Source organism: Vulpes lagopus, chromosome 5, assembly GCF_018345385.1.
Source record: "Vulpes lagopus strain Blue_001 chromosome 5, ASM1834538v1, whole genome shotgun sequence".
Classification (NCBI taxonomy): Eukaryota; Metazoa; Chordata; class Mammalia; order Carnivora; family Canidae; genus Vulpes; species Vulpes lagopus.
In genome coordinates this window covers 97,977,011-97,992,856 of record NC_054828.1, presented here as the reverse complement: position 1 = coordinate 97,992,856, position 15,846 = coordinate 97,977,011, and the positions used below count along the sequence as shown (strand labels likewise).

General features: G+C 45.9%; 1 long non-coding RNA gene across 1 annotated transcript in view; it reads right to left on the bottom strand.

The window, feature by feature from the left end:
- Positions 1-604: 604 nt before the first annotated feature.
- LOC121491974 overlaps positions 605-15,846 on the bottom strand; it is a 79,075-nt gene continuing 63,833 nt past the window's right edge. Inside the window, exon 4 of the long non-coding RNA XR_005988087.1 lies at positions 605-906. This is a non-coding gene — a long non-coding RNA (uncharacterized LOC121491974). The remainder of the gene's footprint in view (positions 907-15,846) is intronic.

Sequence of the window (15,846 nt, the reverse complement as noted above, 5' to 3'; positions counted from 1 at the left end):
GGTGAATTGAAGAAACCAGGGCATCTACATGAAATGAGTAGGCTGTACATCCATGATGACTGCATGATGCCACCCTACACCTTGTGAGCAAAGCCCCAACATTAGGCTAGAGGCACTGGGAAGACCAGGGTAGAGTTGGTCCTATCCAAATTATCTCTAGAACATGGCACACAGTATGCCCCAAAGAAACCTTGTGGAATGAAGAAATGAATGGGTGACTGATGGGTGGGGGCAGAGGAGGCAGCTGAGAAGACAGAGGCCTCTAGCAGAAAGCTCAAGGTTGGTGATGGTTTTGGGGTCACCATTTGCAGACCATGATCAGAATATGAGTGAAAAGAGAGTTCCAAATGTCTTCCAGGGTTTTCCTCAAATGTCACACGGGCCAATACTGACTCTAGAGAGGTCTTCTAGAGCTGTGGAAGAAAAAGGCAGGGCAAACAAGGCTGAGTAATAAGAGATTCAAGTTGAACGCTCTTCTAAAGATGTCATCGTGATCTGGGTGGTTACGGCAGGGTTTACCCGTGGTGCTATAGAAATTAATCTCAAATACTATTTGTTGTTCTTCCAGCTAATGCTCGAGTATAGCTAATAAGCAAACAATTCATTTTTCTTGAGTTTTGCTTTTAATGAAGGAAAAGGGATTAAGACACACAGGGACTGGTCAGATCAATAGGAAACTGGCTAGACGAGACTGTGACCACGACATCACAAACACATCATCGTGGATGTGGAGGACCTTGGAGTCCACAGCAGTTAGGATCAGGCCCCAGGGGAAACCCTTCACCTGCACTCCGGCTGTGGGCAGCAGGTAGAGGCACTGGAGGGGGCCGAGTCCTGATTTTTCTGTGTCTGTGTCATTTTCGATCAACTGTGTCATACAGCTTCCTGTTTCATCTCCCAGTTATTCTGAAACAAAAACATGCATGAAAAACACAGGTCACTGCCAACCGCATTGAGAGACAGTCACTCCAGTACATGGAAACCGAAAAGGGAAAGACAGATCATAAATGCCACAGTAAGCTGGGGAATCAAATTTATCAGCATCTATTCAAATAGTGATAATCAACGAAAATTGCGGGTGGCAATGGGGAGGGGGGCAGGGCATTCGTTTAAAAATAATTCACAAGAGACTGAAAAGGCAGATGTTCCCAGAAGCCCACTACCTGTTTACTGAAAATTGAAGTTAGTTCTGACCGTCCGGGTCAGGGTCTACTGCTGGAACACACTGAGGCTTTCCCCCTACTTGTTTCTGTTGGTCTCCCTAAAGGGTCACACAGGACTTTCAGGACAACTCCGATGTTTGTCCAGGTGATGCACGAGCACCAGTCTCCAATGGTCCAAAGGGATGTGAGAGAGAATTGTAGAATTGTAGCCCAATGAGGATGGACCAGGAGGATGGTGGTTGAACTTCCACTCCCCTATTATTTCCCCATCTCAGGAGCATGAGCCTCCCAGGTACATGGAAGCATCGTGAACAGATGGGCTTCCACCAAGAAGCCTTAGTGAGTTGGAGGGAAGAAAAGAGAAGGGCAGCTCGTGATCAGATAAAGGAGTGGGGAGGGTGGCTGGCCAAACAAAAACCTTGACATGGCTCAGACAGCTCTAAGGACTATGGTTCTAATAAAAACAACTTTGCTACTTGAGACCAGTACGATGTGGCTCCTAAGCAGCACATTGTTTGTGGAAGCTTATTCTCAGTTCCCAAACAAGTGAAAGGATGATTCCAAAGACAGGCAGAGGTCCGGGTCAATTCAGAAATACAGACAGTGTCACCTCCCCCAAAGATGGTGGCCCTACAAGCCAGCTTTGTGCTTACATTTGTGGCTCAGACATGTGGGGGTGGAAGACAAGGCAGGAGACAGAAATGCCATGGGAGGGAGGTCAAACCTCACACCTGCCTACACTTTCCAGCCATCTTCTCTGACCAGGTAGTATTTATCACTGGTTAGGGAAGGAACAGGCTCTGTCTGTCTACTCAAAGCCCCCGTGGGTACTGCTGTCCCCTCCACATGCGACATGCCCAAGATGCAACCCTGAGTTCACCAGGAAAACCAGCAGCCCTTCCCCATTTCCTGACTTTTGTTAATGGCACAAAATTCTCTGTAAAAAGGGAGGAAGGGGCACATGATTTTGGAACAACCCCATCCTCCCCCTAGAGACTCATTCACAATGCACATACAAAAGACCCTGAGAATTTAGGAAATAAAGAAAGCTGTTGAAATTCATTTATTGTGTGCTTCCCAAACATATCTGGAGCAGAACCCTTTTCACACTAGCAGCCTTTGCCAGCGGGGTTCTGCTGAGTGGCAGAGGTCAAAGCTTCTCTTACCCACTCTTCGTTCCTGCTGTCCCGACACTTCACATGGCAGTTGTGATAGTCTGTATTTATTTCTTGAGACTCTGTATTGTTTTTCCTTATATCTTTCCCCTAAACCTTCTGTACAAGTGAGTTAGCTTATTCCCATCAACCCCTGCAGCCTTAGTTTTTTCCTCAGGAGCCCCATTTGCCAGTGGCATTCGGGCTTTCTGAGAGGTGATAAGTTTGGCTCTGTGGTTATCTAACATTCTAGGAAGAATGCTGCCCAGATGAGTCTGCTGGGAAAACCAGCTTCCTGATTTGTGTCCTATGAGCTAGCATTTTCTAACATGACTTAAAGTCTGGAAACTGGACATAAGATGTCTTATGTGGTGCCTCTCTGGGTGGGCAAAGAGAAACAGGAACGAAGAAATGCATCAGTGATGGGCATGGGTACAAGGGAAAACCTGGTTCCTTTAGTTTCACCATTGAAATAGAGAGGTGGCTAAGGAACTTGCGCTCTCTGGAAGAGATTCCCCACTTTTGAGGGATTAAAAAAAAAAATAGTACAACAGCCCAGGCAGATGTTAGCAACAAACACTCAACCACGCAGGTCTTGACCTATATCACAAAGAGTGAGACATGGCCGGGCCTTAAGGATCATCTGGTCAACCTTCATTGTACAAGCACCCACATGGAGGAATTCAGCAATCTTCCTAAGGTCACACTGGAAGCTGACACTGCTGGGACTGAGACCTGGGGTCCCTCCTACTTAGATTCTGAATTCCAGCTTCCCCTATAAGACCTGAGCTAGCTCATTTAGGAGCTTTTGCATGGATAAGTAAAATCCATAATGACTCCATTTTGGCCTGGCTGTCTAGCTATCATTGAAAAAACTTAAGATAACCCATTCAGGAACTTTAAAAGATTTGTCCCTCATTCAGAGCCAATCACACATTTGGCTTCCCGTTTGCTGGCATCCACTGGGAGTGGGTGGAAACTGCCAGCCCGGTGTTGGACAGTCCCAGAGGAGCTTCAGGTCACATGTTACCCCTTTGCTCTTACTCCCCGTTTGGCTGAATTACACTATTCCTGCCTATCTCTAATATGCAAGGGGCCCCAATTAGTTCTCCCCATTGTGTACACAACTTCCCTCTCCCTCAGATCCAAAGGATGGCCTCAGGGTCAGACACATCACACCGCAAATACAAGCCCTCATCAGGGACTTGATTTTCTGGATGTTCCCTGAGCTAGCTCCCAAACCTTGGCCTTTCTGCTCCTAATGGCAGAGGAACAGCTCTAGACATGGGAAACTGAGAAGGAGTGACAAAACAGTAGCTCAGACACCCACTCCCAGACTGGAGGGTTCCCTGGATGGCTTCACCCAGGCCTCTTTCCCAGGCAGTAAGTATGAGGGCACAGGGCTGGGGAAGCAAAGCCATAGACTTCAACTGGCTGTAACATTCACGGCACTGCCAATCCCTCACTGCTGAAAGGCCAGACCAGTGCCCCCAGTCACCAATGTGTAAAACGCATTATTCTACACTGAAGTCTTTTCAACGCTTGGGAAAATGACAAGCCAGGCACTCACATCCTGTTCATGCTGACTCACGGTGGATTCTGACAGTGTTGGGAGCCAACTTTTTAAGATTTCGAAACAGCTGCCCAGGAGGATAGGATGTATTCAACAGCACCAAGGTGTCCAGCTCTCAGAAGCCCACTGTTTTTATTTTTCAAGAAGTTAAAACTGAGAGGGCACAGCCAGGAAACGTTCGTTGCTTATCACAGACTAATTTCAGAGATAAGTGATATGGGTCCCTTGTGTAAATTATTAGGGTTCTATGCTGCCAGACGTATCAGGGCAGAGGAGAGAGAAATCTACTCTTGAGGGGCCCCCCTTCCCTTGTTTCTGAGGGGGGCTCCCATTTCTCAAGCTAAAGCCACGTAACTCTGAGCAGACTTAGAGCCTTTCCTGAGGGGATCTCCCTTGAGCAGCAGTTTTCGCAAAGTGTTCCACACATCATTACAGACCTACACGTGGTTCAGAAACACTCTGTGTCCTTCAAAATCCCTGCAGCAGAACATGAGCCTATCCCAGGGAGGCCCCAGAACACACCCAGATTCTCTTGACCATCACTTATCAAGCACATTCCATATGCCAGACACCATCCCAGAAGTGCTCTCTCCCTTTGGCATGACATTGGCCTCTCAGGTTGGTGCCATGAGGCTCATCCCTCCCACCTGGAAGGCCAGGGAGGGCACCACAACTAGTTGGTAAACAGTGGCACCCGGATTCCCACCTAGCATCCTGATCAAGATGTTCTGGCCCTCTTCTGAGAGGAACAGGAGCTCACAGGTGATTCACATACCTTGTCCCCCTGTGGATCCTGGGAGTTTGTCCACCTTCTGGTACAGAGAGGTGCCTATTAAACATCTCCCCCCAACTCATACCAAAGGTGGGAAGAGAGACCAGAGTGGGCAACCCAAGGATGGCCCTCACTGGATTATTGCCTGTGGCAGTCAGGCCATCGCCCCCTCACCCTGGCCACTTTCTCTAGCCTTAACATAAAACCCACTTTTCAAAGAATTAAACCTCAAAACACTTTTAGCAGACCTATAGTCTGGTTAGCACTGTGAAAGCTCCAAATTACAGGTAAAGTTGTCTAGTTACCAAGGGATGCAAAGTTCTGAAGGGCTGGATTTCCCGCTATGGCTCAGCTGTGCAGGGCACATGAAGGCACCAGGTACTAGAGGGAAGATGGATGCAACCAACACGTTCCATCAGACGTGGCCCTTTAGGTATTGCAATCACCCATGGCTTATGGCCCTCACCAGGGCTTTTCAACACTGGCCTCTGAGCCAGCAGCATCACATCACATGAGAATGTGTCAGAAATACAAATTCCCAGGCCCTTTCCCAGATCTTCTAGACTGGAAACGCTGGCCGTGGCACCCAGGGATGTCTGTTTTCATAAGCGCCCAGGTGGGTCAGGTGCACACCCAAGAATCACCAGTGGTGACTGAAGTTCAGAAGACCCAGTGAAGCTCTTGGACATGGGGCCATGGGCTTGGTCCCTGGTGACTGTGGGTCACCACAGGTTGACCACATACTGATGTTCTCTGTTTAGTTAACTGTTTGCAAGTCCCTCACCAGATGGTTCTCTCCTGAGGTCCCCACAGTGGCAGGAAAGAGCCAGCAGAGGCCATCTGAGACTTTCAACAAGTTCTTGGGGTGACTTGGGGAGAAATGTTGACATGATGGGTCCCTTAATCTCTTTTTCTGGATGCTGCTCTTCTGCACAGCATGGGCTGAGCACTGTGGGATACTAAATCGGCTTGAGTCACTCCCCCAGCTCATCCTTTTCTCTTCCAGCCAACCCGCCCGCTCCCTGACCTGCCCTGACATCTGGTGGCATTTCTCCCCAATAAAAGAGTAGGAGCTGTTTTCACCAGCTTGACCCTCCTCACCACCACCCTGGAAGGAGAAGTGGGGGCAAAGCCCCCGGTGCTTCCGAGCTCTGCTCACGCTGACAACACGCTGGTGGTGGGCACCTGCACCAGGCCCACGGGCGGACAGGTAGGCGGCAACATACAACCAGCTACCCTTCCCCCCAAAAAAACATTAAAAAGGTTTATTATTTAAAAAAAACTAACCTCATACAGGAAGTAAGAAAAGAAGAAGAAAGAGGAGGAGGAGGAGGAAGACAAACCCAGGCTACGACACTGAAAGTGGCAGAGATGGAGGTGCACACAGATACCACGACATTCCTCAGTTTCCACTGTCCCCGTAGTAGGGGCGGTGGGAAAGGGCAGGGGGGACCCCGGGGAGGGGGAGGCGAGGACTTACAAGGCTGGAGGCGGCAGAGTAAAGAAAGGGACTATGAGTCACGCCGAGGCACAGCCTCGCCAGACGCAGGGCAGGGCATGCGGTGGGACCACGTCCCATTCAGGGCCCTCTCTGCAGGTGTGGCCACGCCAGCCAGACTTGGAGGAGACACCTAAAATGGAAACTGCCATTCGAGATTGTCCCACGCACCGGCTGCCTCTCCTGTCCCACGCTCTGCCCTCCTGTGTGTTTCAGGTGAAGACACAGGAGTTGCCAGGTCACGATCAACTCCCCGCCCGCCCCCTCCCAAGGTGCAAGCCTGGCAGCAGCCAGCTAGAGAGGCGCCCCCACGCCGGGCCCTACAAGCCGGCCCGCGGCCGTGCAGCCCTTCTGGACCGCAAGCCCAAACAGGCCTGACCTGCTTTGGTTCCATGGACACTGACACGAGGCCACTCCAAGACAGGCAGCAGGAGGCAGGCCAGATGCTTAACCCAGAGTCACCGGCCCTCGCCGAAACGTAGCCCAAGTGGATTTTTAAAAAGAGGGGTATGGGACTCACAGTATCCACTCAAGGATCAGAAGGAGGAAAACCAGTGACACTAAAGAACATTTCCTCTTTCACAGCACCAGACAGTAGGAGAACAGGAAATAGGAGCCCTCCCTCCCCGTGATCAAAAATAAATACAAACACTGTAAAATATGCACGCGTTGAAAAGATATCAATCAAGAGGATTTCAAGTCATTGCTATCGCTGTCAAAGAAAGCCCTTGGTCTTAAAAAAAAAAAAAAGAAGAAGAAGAAGAAAGAAAGAAAAGAAAAAGAAAGACAGAAAGAAAGAAAAAGAAAAAACTGTACAACAAAAATCTCAAAATAGAACCAAAACCTGCAAATCATCCTCAAGAGTGTATTAGGAACCCATGTCTTAGCAGGCTGTTGAAAGGTTAATAATTTTCCTACCGAAACTGAATGTGGGTTGTGAAAGAACATTAAAATGAAGAAAATTTCCCCGTGGCTGCTATTTTATTATCACCAAAGCCATCAAGTTTCAGTTTGAGTTATTTGTATTTATTTGTGAAAACAAAGATTAGATAAGTAGAAACATAAACCTCATCCTAATTATTGCCCAGGAGTATCTGATTTTTAAGACAAAAAAATAAGACCACCCCCCCACCACACACACACACAGTCGAGGCAGAAGTCAAAACAACGGAGATCAGAGACTGTACTGCTGTCTCCTTTTATCACTTGAAAAAATGTATTGTCTCGTGTCAAACATTAACATTTCTGTACAGTCTGAGAAGATAATTTGAGAGTCTGTGTGTCCAACTGATGGCTGAAATTTTTCTCAACTGCATGCTCGGGTAGAGAGCTTTTTTTAAATTACAAACAGTGATTTTTGTTTGACTCTTGCAAAAAAAAAAAAAAAGGAATAAGAGCCACACCATTTAATGTTGCAGGCCTGAAACAATGCCATTTAAGTGCTGCCTTCAAAGATCAAATTCTCAGCTTTGAGACATTTATGACCAGGTGGAGCCTGGATGAGACATGGGGTTTAGGGGCAAAAGCTGGATTTCAATTCAGATGTGTGTCTCAGATGCCAGGTGAGCAAGCTTTGTTTTCTGAGGTTTTAAAAGAAATTCACTAGATGAAATGGTTAAATCAAAATCTATGGGTGAGCAAAAACTTCTCTTCACATACTTCCAGCACAACATAAACATCAGAATGAAAAAAAAAAAAATAACATGCAAAAAGACCTTCAGTGGTCTCACATCACCGAACAAACTGTTTTTCTACCTATTTTGTGTTGCTGGCTTTTGTTATCAGCCCAATCGGCAAATTGTGGCCAATTTTGTCATGGTTTAAGCAGACATTTTGTTCCCAAACTGCTTTCAACATTTGAGCTACCAAATACAGTTTATGAGAAATTGAACAAGCCACAATACAAACAGAAAAGGTATCTATTCTTGCTAAATTAACCCCTTTTAAGGTTAAAATGACACACACATAAAAGATTAAAAAAAAAAAAGAATTCTAGTAAATCCAAATTTGAAACAACCAAATAAGACTTTCCTGGAAAAAAAGAATAATTAATGATTAACCCACTGATTGGATTTTGAAACCAACTACATGACATTCCCCAATTCTGATCACCATTACACCATAAACTTGCTTTTAATGAGGCAACATGTCATTTTTACTTTACACACACACACATCAAATATTGTCTGAATATGCAGAGCAAAACCCTAAAGGAATCGATTGAATTTTGCTAAGGTAAAATAATCGGTTAAGCAGTTATTTACTACTGAAAATAAATGACGCCCACGTAGTTCATCTTATATATTAATATTGAAACCAAATGGCAGTCTTATACCACAAATCATTTCATAAAAAAAATAGTGAAACTAGTTAAAATGAAAACATAGGGTTTTAATTTTATGAAACATTAAATATTGAAATCAAAATAATAGAAAACTGACTTGGCTTTTTAAATTTTGTTTTTGCTGATTTACAACAACAAATTGAAAATGAAAAAAGAATGAAAGAACCCTTGCTAAAAATTCGAGAATCACTACTTGGAAGAAAAGCAGAATGTCAGAGAGAAGACTGAAGAAAACTTCTGTTTGCAATCCTACCTCGTATTTGAAGGCACAGCAATATGTACACCATTTTTAGCCTTTTAAAATACCAGCATGCCCACACACCATCTCAGATTAAACCAAGGAGAAAATGACACATTCTGAAACCATTTTCTAAAGCTTCTTTTCCTGATAACACTCAGACGCTTACAATCAAATTAATGAGTTTCTAAAAAGCCCAAACAACTCTCCATAAAGAGACAGAACTGTTCACAACAGCCTGCAGACATTTCTAAATTTTTTCAGGCAATCCTGAGAGCATTAGTCCTGGCTATTTATATTTAGAAAAAGCTAAGCTGTTTGTAACATCTATATTAGAAAGAAAAGCTACTCAGTGCTTTGACTAATTAAATTGAGACACCATTGGAAAAACACCAGTAGATTGAGCCCCGGATCCCCCTCATTTCAAACAACTGAAAAGTTAGTTCACTCTTTTTCTCCACCTTCTTTGCACCAATTTGTATTCTCACAATCTCTTCAAACTTGAAAATTCTTTAAGTAGTAAAGAAAGGAAACACCCACAGCAGAAAGCAAGTCATTATTTCTTCTGAAAGTGGATTTCTTCCTAAATCATCGACCAACAAATAAACAGTAAAAAGAACTAAAAAGAAGAAATCACAAAACTCAGAAGGACACTGAGACTATACCCTGGCTGACAAAAGTTTAGCATGAGGAATTTTAAATCACTGGACACATTTGTGGACCCTTTACAATAAGCTTCTTGGTGAGAGGCAGGCATTGCTTTTGGGGAGCTTGAACCCAGGACAGGATCAGGGTAATAATATCTTCTGGCAAGGTCAGGGGTTACGTCGCTTCACTCCAGACCTAAAACATGTGATTCAGACTTGACCCTTTATGTTTTTCTGTTCCAAGTCTTTCAGCGCTTGGTGCTTTAAAGCAAATAGCCTGACTGAGGCAAGACGAGAGCATTTAAGAACAAACAAACCAAGATCCCTTGAGGGAACACGACAATTTAATTGGGACAGGGAATGAGAAGGCTGGGGCAAGCACCTGAATCTGTGACCTTAAGAGATTTTTCTGTCTGAGGAATTTACCCTAGAATCTCTGCCCTTACCCTCAGCCAGCATCATCGAATGCTCACAGGCAGGAAGAGTCTGACCTTAGCTAATACTTGCCCACTCTCTTTAAACCACACGCATCCCCTGCCCCCGATGTCAGACCTGGGAAATGATGGCGATTTTAGTCATCTGGAAAGAGTGAAACATGACATGGTCCTGAAGCACTTTCTTCATGACGGCTGTCATTTTGACTCTGTTTTTACCACAACTAAAAAGGCCGAGCTCACGGAACAGATTCAGGTTCGCCCTCGACTCTCTCTGCAACCCGGGAATTTCTTAAGAGCGGAGGGGCACCGTATAGAAGCTTTCATTGGAGAAACAATCACAGCATTAAAGAAAGAAATCCCCCACTTTGTTTTTGCAAGTGGATAAATCAAAATGTGAACTCTTCCATATTAAAAATAGTTTGCAGCCTAATTACTGCACAGGCAATCAGCTAACCTGTTCTTCCTTTTTTTGCTTTTCACAAAATGATTTGTTAACAGCAAGATTTTAAAACACCCTTATGATCTTCAGAGGCATTCCCAAGTGGAAGTGAAATCATTACCCCCACCCCCACCCCCATTTACTAGATATACCTTTTATTTGAAGCCATCTATCATGTATGAAATGAAGACACTTTGGTAAAGCAACCTGGCTTTAAGGGTTAGGGAAGGTTCAGCTGTAAAATTAGAAGACCAGGCTTTTAATTTTTTTAAAAAGTAAGTAATAGTTTTCCAGAGTCTAGAAATAACTGCAACTGGGGAAAAGAAGAAGAAGAAGAAGAAAAAGAAAAAGCTACATAGACAAGGATGAGAGAAGCCTGGTAACTCAGAATTCTTGACCTAGAAATAAGTGTCTCTCACATTTTATTTTCTATTTTTCACAAAGCAAACACAAATAGCTTTCCAGTCACAAACTGAAATGTGTTACACGAGTAAGAAATCTAAAATATGTTAAACACCATTGTCTCTAAGTGAACACAGAAACAGGAATTGCATGTCTTGCTAGTGTGAATCTAGTACACCGTGCTGCTGGCACAGAGAGTGAACAAAAAGGCAGAACAGACCATCGAGAACAGGATAATTTTGGTCGTCAGCTCAGGCTACAGCTAAAGAATTCTCCTCTGACAGGGTCTGTTAGCACAATTAAAAAGCATTGTGGATACCCTTGGACTATGAAGAGCAGAGTATGTTTCTGAGTCTAAAACTTTTCATTGATGTTGGCTTAAAAGCTGTTTAATTAGCTGTAGGATGCCAACCAATCTCTTTATCAAAGCCAGCTGAAAACAAAACTGAGAGAAACAGCTTGTGGTTTCACAAAAATGTATTTACATGAATATATTTTAAAGGGAGTTCGATCATTAGGTACGATGTCATCTGTGATGTGTGGTGGATTTGACATTTAAAGATGTCAGGGGTTGTCAGATTTATCTCTAGTCTATACTTAGTTTAGAAGTCACCGCTTTTGTGAGCAGACCTTGTTTTGCTAAATTCCAGCCCAGAAATCCGAAAAGACTTAATGCTTATTTACTGCACACAAATCCTCCTCATGTCCTCTCACTTCCTTACCTAAGACCTACTAAACAGAAAGTGGAGCCTCGGGTGACAAGTGGAATATAAGCCCACTTTCACACCTCGTCACAAGGATGGTGACAGAGGCGAACAAACCACAGTGAACAGAGCGGCCAGGGAGAGTTATTGATAAGCACAGTGTTTCCTGAAATAGAGAAGGGTCCGAGTCCTTTAGCCCACTTCTTCACGGAGACTTGTCTTGGAAAGAACATTCTGATAAGACGGGCTTTCCTTCCCTTCACACTTAAAATTGTCAACGGTGAGGAAAACCCAGAGCGACACCGAACGCTTTACCACGATTCTAGCTGCTTCGATAGAAGTCATATCAAAGGAGCCGAGCAAGATCTTGGATAAACACCCGCCCTCGGGTACCTTCAGCCAGGGCCAGGGGTCAGTAGATTTGGTCTGTTGGTTTAGCAAACCAAGAAGTGGTGCTTTACATTTTACCGAGAGATAGGCAAGTGAATCACCACCACTTCACTATCACAAGAACGAGGTTTGGCGAATGTATCAGACACTCGTCCACTCCTTTCCGAATGTCACTTTCCATTTTGCCTCATCTTTTGGGAGTGGAAATTAAGCCCTAAGACAAACGAAGCCGAAGACAGGCTGTAGCAGCCCCAAGTGAAATCACCACACTGTAGCCAACACCACCCCTGAACCACAGAACCTCATGCAGGGGACTGTGCAGATCTCTCAGAAAGGGAAATGGTTGTTGGTATGATGTGACAAAAATGTATATTCAAATGGGAAACTCTGTTCCCTACCGCGCTTCCACCTTCATTCACACCCTGTGGACCTCAAGGGGTATCTTGGGATAGTGCAGCTGGCAACGTTGTTTTCAGAGGGTTACAGAAACAAATGTTTTCTAAAACTGCACTATTCATCAAGTTACTTTCTATAGTTTGTTTTAAAGAAAAGGGTTTCTCCCCAAACCCAACTCTTTCATTGTGAATCATTTTGTTAAAAAAAAAAAATGAAGCAGCAAACTTATTGTGATGACAGAAAAATTAAACAAGATGACAAAAAAAAAAAAAAATGGAGCATTAAAATCTGCCCACATAGGTTGCCGTTCAACCCCAGGAGAGCCAGGCCAGAGGAAATCCCCACCCGGGCTCTGACAGAGCAGCTAGAAAAGGAAGCAGCACAGGGGCCCCGGGGAACAGGCCGGGGACGGTCATGATTGTAACCTGTCCCCTGCTCTGCAACTGTCTTCTTCGTGGGAGAAGGCAACCTCGATTTATTCTATAAACCCAGAGCCCCTGGATTTCGTTTATTGGGAGCTCTCTTCTTGCCTGTGCCATGGCATTCATCTGAGAAGTCACAAAAACGAGGGCACGAAGAACAGGAAAGCTGCTCTCCGAGGAGGAGAAGTTTCTTTCTCCCTTGGGCGCCAGGGAGCTCCACTTCTAGATTCTGAAAGGGCCCGTTCTATCAGCTTCTTGGAGCACCAGGCTGAGGTTCGGAGCCAGCACACAGAGGTCCCAGGGACGGCTTTAGGGGCTGGTTTGGAGAAGGACAAGTAGAGAAAAAGAGTCACGATGCAGGGCCCCAGCACTCCTGATGGAACTGCTCCAGAATGGCCAGGCTAGCCTGCAAACTAAAATGTGAAGTCTTCCATTTCAGCAAATCAAAGGGACTTCCCAGCTTGCCGGGACCTCCTTCCCACCTGCCCACGGCCACGGGCAGGGACACGGAGCCAGTGAGGCAATGCGCGCTCTGCCTCCATAGTTTCTCCCTCCGTGGCGGCCTTTGCTGTAGACGCAGTCCCCACGGCGTCTGTGAGGCGACACCCCTCACAGAACCTTCTCTCTGCTGCTGCCCGTTGCTAGGGGATGAGCCCTAACGCTCCTCCTGGAGAACAACAGCAGCGATCCTCACTTGGCGAGTGAGTGAGCAAGCACCAACATTTCCCTTTGGTGGAAATAATCCTTAAAAACATCCTCATTTACATTTCCTCTCAGAAAGATGGCAACATCCGTCCCATTCTGAAATGTAGATTTTCTTCATCCGAACGAGCATTGGAGTTGATGCCTTCGGGATGGATCTCATGTCCCTATTGGATTTCTGTCCTCGCTCTCCAACCGCCTTGCCCTAGGTGACTGTGGGCTCTTAGAATACTTGGCTGTGATCTCACTCAGTTGTCAGCCTTTATTTACTTTTTTTTTTCTTTCTTTCTTTTTTTTCTTGGAGAGAAACAAACCACATTGTCAAAGCATTTGAAAACACAAACCAAAGGAAACTTGCTTTCCAGGCTTTAGCAAATGGTATTTGCCCACAATTTACTTCCAAGAAGTAACTTGGAATCCATTGCCGTTTTTCATTCGAATTCATTTAGAGGCACAGCATCATGATTGTACCAAGCATCTGGATTTGCTTTTTTGCCAGGGATAAGTGAAGAGCATATTCTTGTCCTCAGACCCAGATTCACCTCTATTCTTGGGATGCGGTTTCCCCAACCTTATTATGTGCCTTTTGGGGAGGTGGCCAGAGTCTGGCCCCTGCTGGCCACTGTGACTCAGGAGTTGGTGGAGATGGTGAGAGTTGTTCTCTCTCTAGCCGCTACCACCCCACACGTAATGGAAGTTCAAATGTCACTCTGTGGGTCGAGAGCACCTATTTCTACTTCTCCTTGGGAGGATGGACCTTGTCACCAGGCAACCTGTAGGCATCTGGGCTTCAGGCCTCCCTTGTGTGGTTCCCAGGTCCCACGTGTCTAGACTGGCTCCTTCAGGCTCTTGGGGCAAGAGGGCAGGGCATCCCTGAGTCCCTTCCCAGAGCACGTTTGATGCAGAGTTGGCACCAGGTGAGAAACCCCTGAATGGCTTATGAGTGGTGGATGGATGTAGCTGGTCAGGTAGCATGAGCTCAGGACCCAGCTGCAGTCGTGGGGTTGACACAAGATGACTGGCATAGTGAGATGAAGAAAGTTGACAACTACCATTTGCCGAGGTGCAGTCTTGGGTGTGCTGTGTCAATTAGAAAATTTCCCCCCACCCCACGCCCCACCCCCAGAGACAGATGAAGAGTATCTGGCTTATTATCTTTGTTTAGAGAGAAGCAAGCTGGCAGAAGTATGGTTAACCTGCTGCAGATGCCAGTGGAGACTTGGTCTTTGCGGGAGCCATCCCGCAACCCACGGAGCCCATTCCACAGAGGCTTTCTGTCTGTATCTCCATGTGTCTGGCTGGACTGAGGCTTCTCCGGGACAGATTCTGTGGCTGGCTGACCCTGTCTCGCCAGCACCAAGCCCCCTGGGTGGAGAAGCATGTGTCTCCCCCTGGGCGGAGGGCCCGTGTGAGAGAAGTGGCTTGCCATCTCCTGCACACGAGATCTTCTGGGGCAAAGAGGAAGCTGTGTTCAGTACTGCGTGTTTGAGTGTATGCTACAAGCAAAACATCAGCGGGCCTGGAGAGAGCTCATCACTTCCACTACGCATGTTGGTGAGCCTCAGGCTTCGCTCTGTAAAAAAGACAGAGCACTTTATGGAGGGGCCAAGTCCACCTGCCCCATGGTGAGAATAGAGGATGGATCAGGCTTGTTCCATCGTGGTAGGGTGCACCCAGGAGAGGAGAGGGACTTGCTCCTAGAAAGTCATGAAGAGGACTCACTCAAGGGGGCAGGATGGGAAGATGGCCCTGGTTGAAGCATCAGACTATACCTCTACCAGGCTCTCTAACCCTACCTTGCAATCAACATCATCCTGGGGGCTTGCCTTTTCACGGTCATCCCTGAATATGCATGCATTAACTCATTCTTTCATTTACCCATTCCACAGCCCGTCCAGGTGACTACTAGGATGCGCCAGGATGAAGCCTTTCACACCGAGGCAGACTCAAAAATCATCTCAAAAATTGCCCCGTTAACCATGTCAGCAGTACCTTGAAATAAAACAGAGAGGAAAAACTACACAAAGGTTGTTTATCCAGTTAAATAACATTTATCTTTGGGGGTTTGTATGTGTATAATCTTCATAATCAAGGCTAGAACATGTTTGGCATACCTAATCTAATGTTCTGCTAAAAATTCTCATGGGCAGCGGTCAGGGCGCACATGAGGGGAGGGCGCCTGTCGGTAAAGCAGGAGGAACCGCTTCTCTATTCCACACCGCATCTATTCTCAGATACAATAACTTTGTGCCACATGCAGCCGGGCTGTGGTGGAGGAAACATAGGCTTTCATGCCAAGGAAGGGATCCAGGGTGTCTTTCATAGAGATGAGAAGCTTATTAGGTTGATCATTCCAATACCACTCTTATTTTCCCTTTGGGTTTGCAAAGTAGCTCCCTGCTCACAGGGGCTTTTGTAGATATGATTGCATCTGAACTTCAAAACTGCACAGAGAGGCAGGCAGGGCAAATGGACTCGGGCCTATTCATTTGTTTATTTAACTCATGCTGGTTTTTAGAGACAGAAGGACCCAGGGAAAAAGTGGCTTAGACAAATCACAATAAG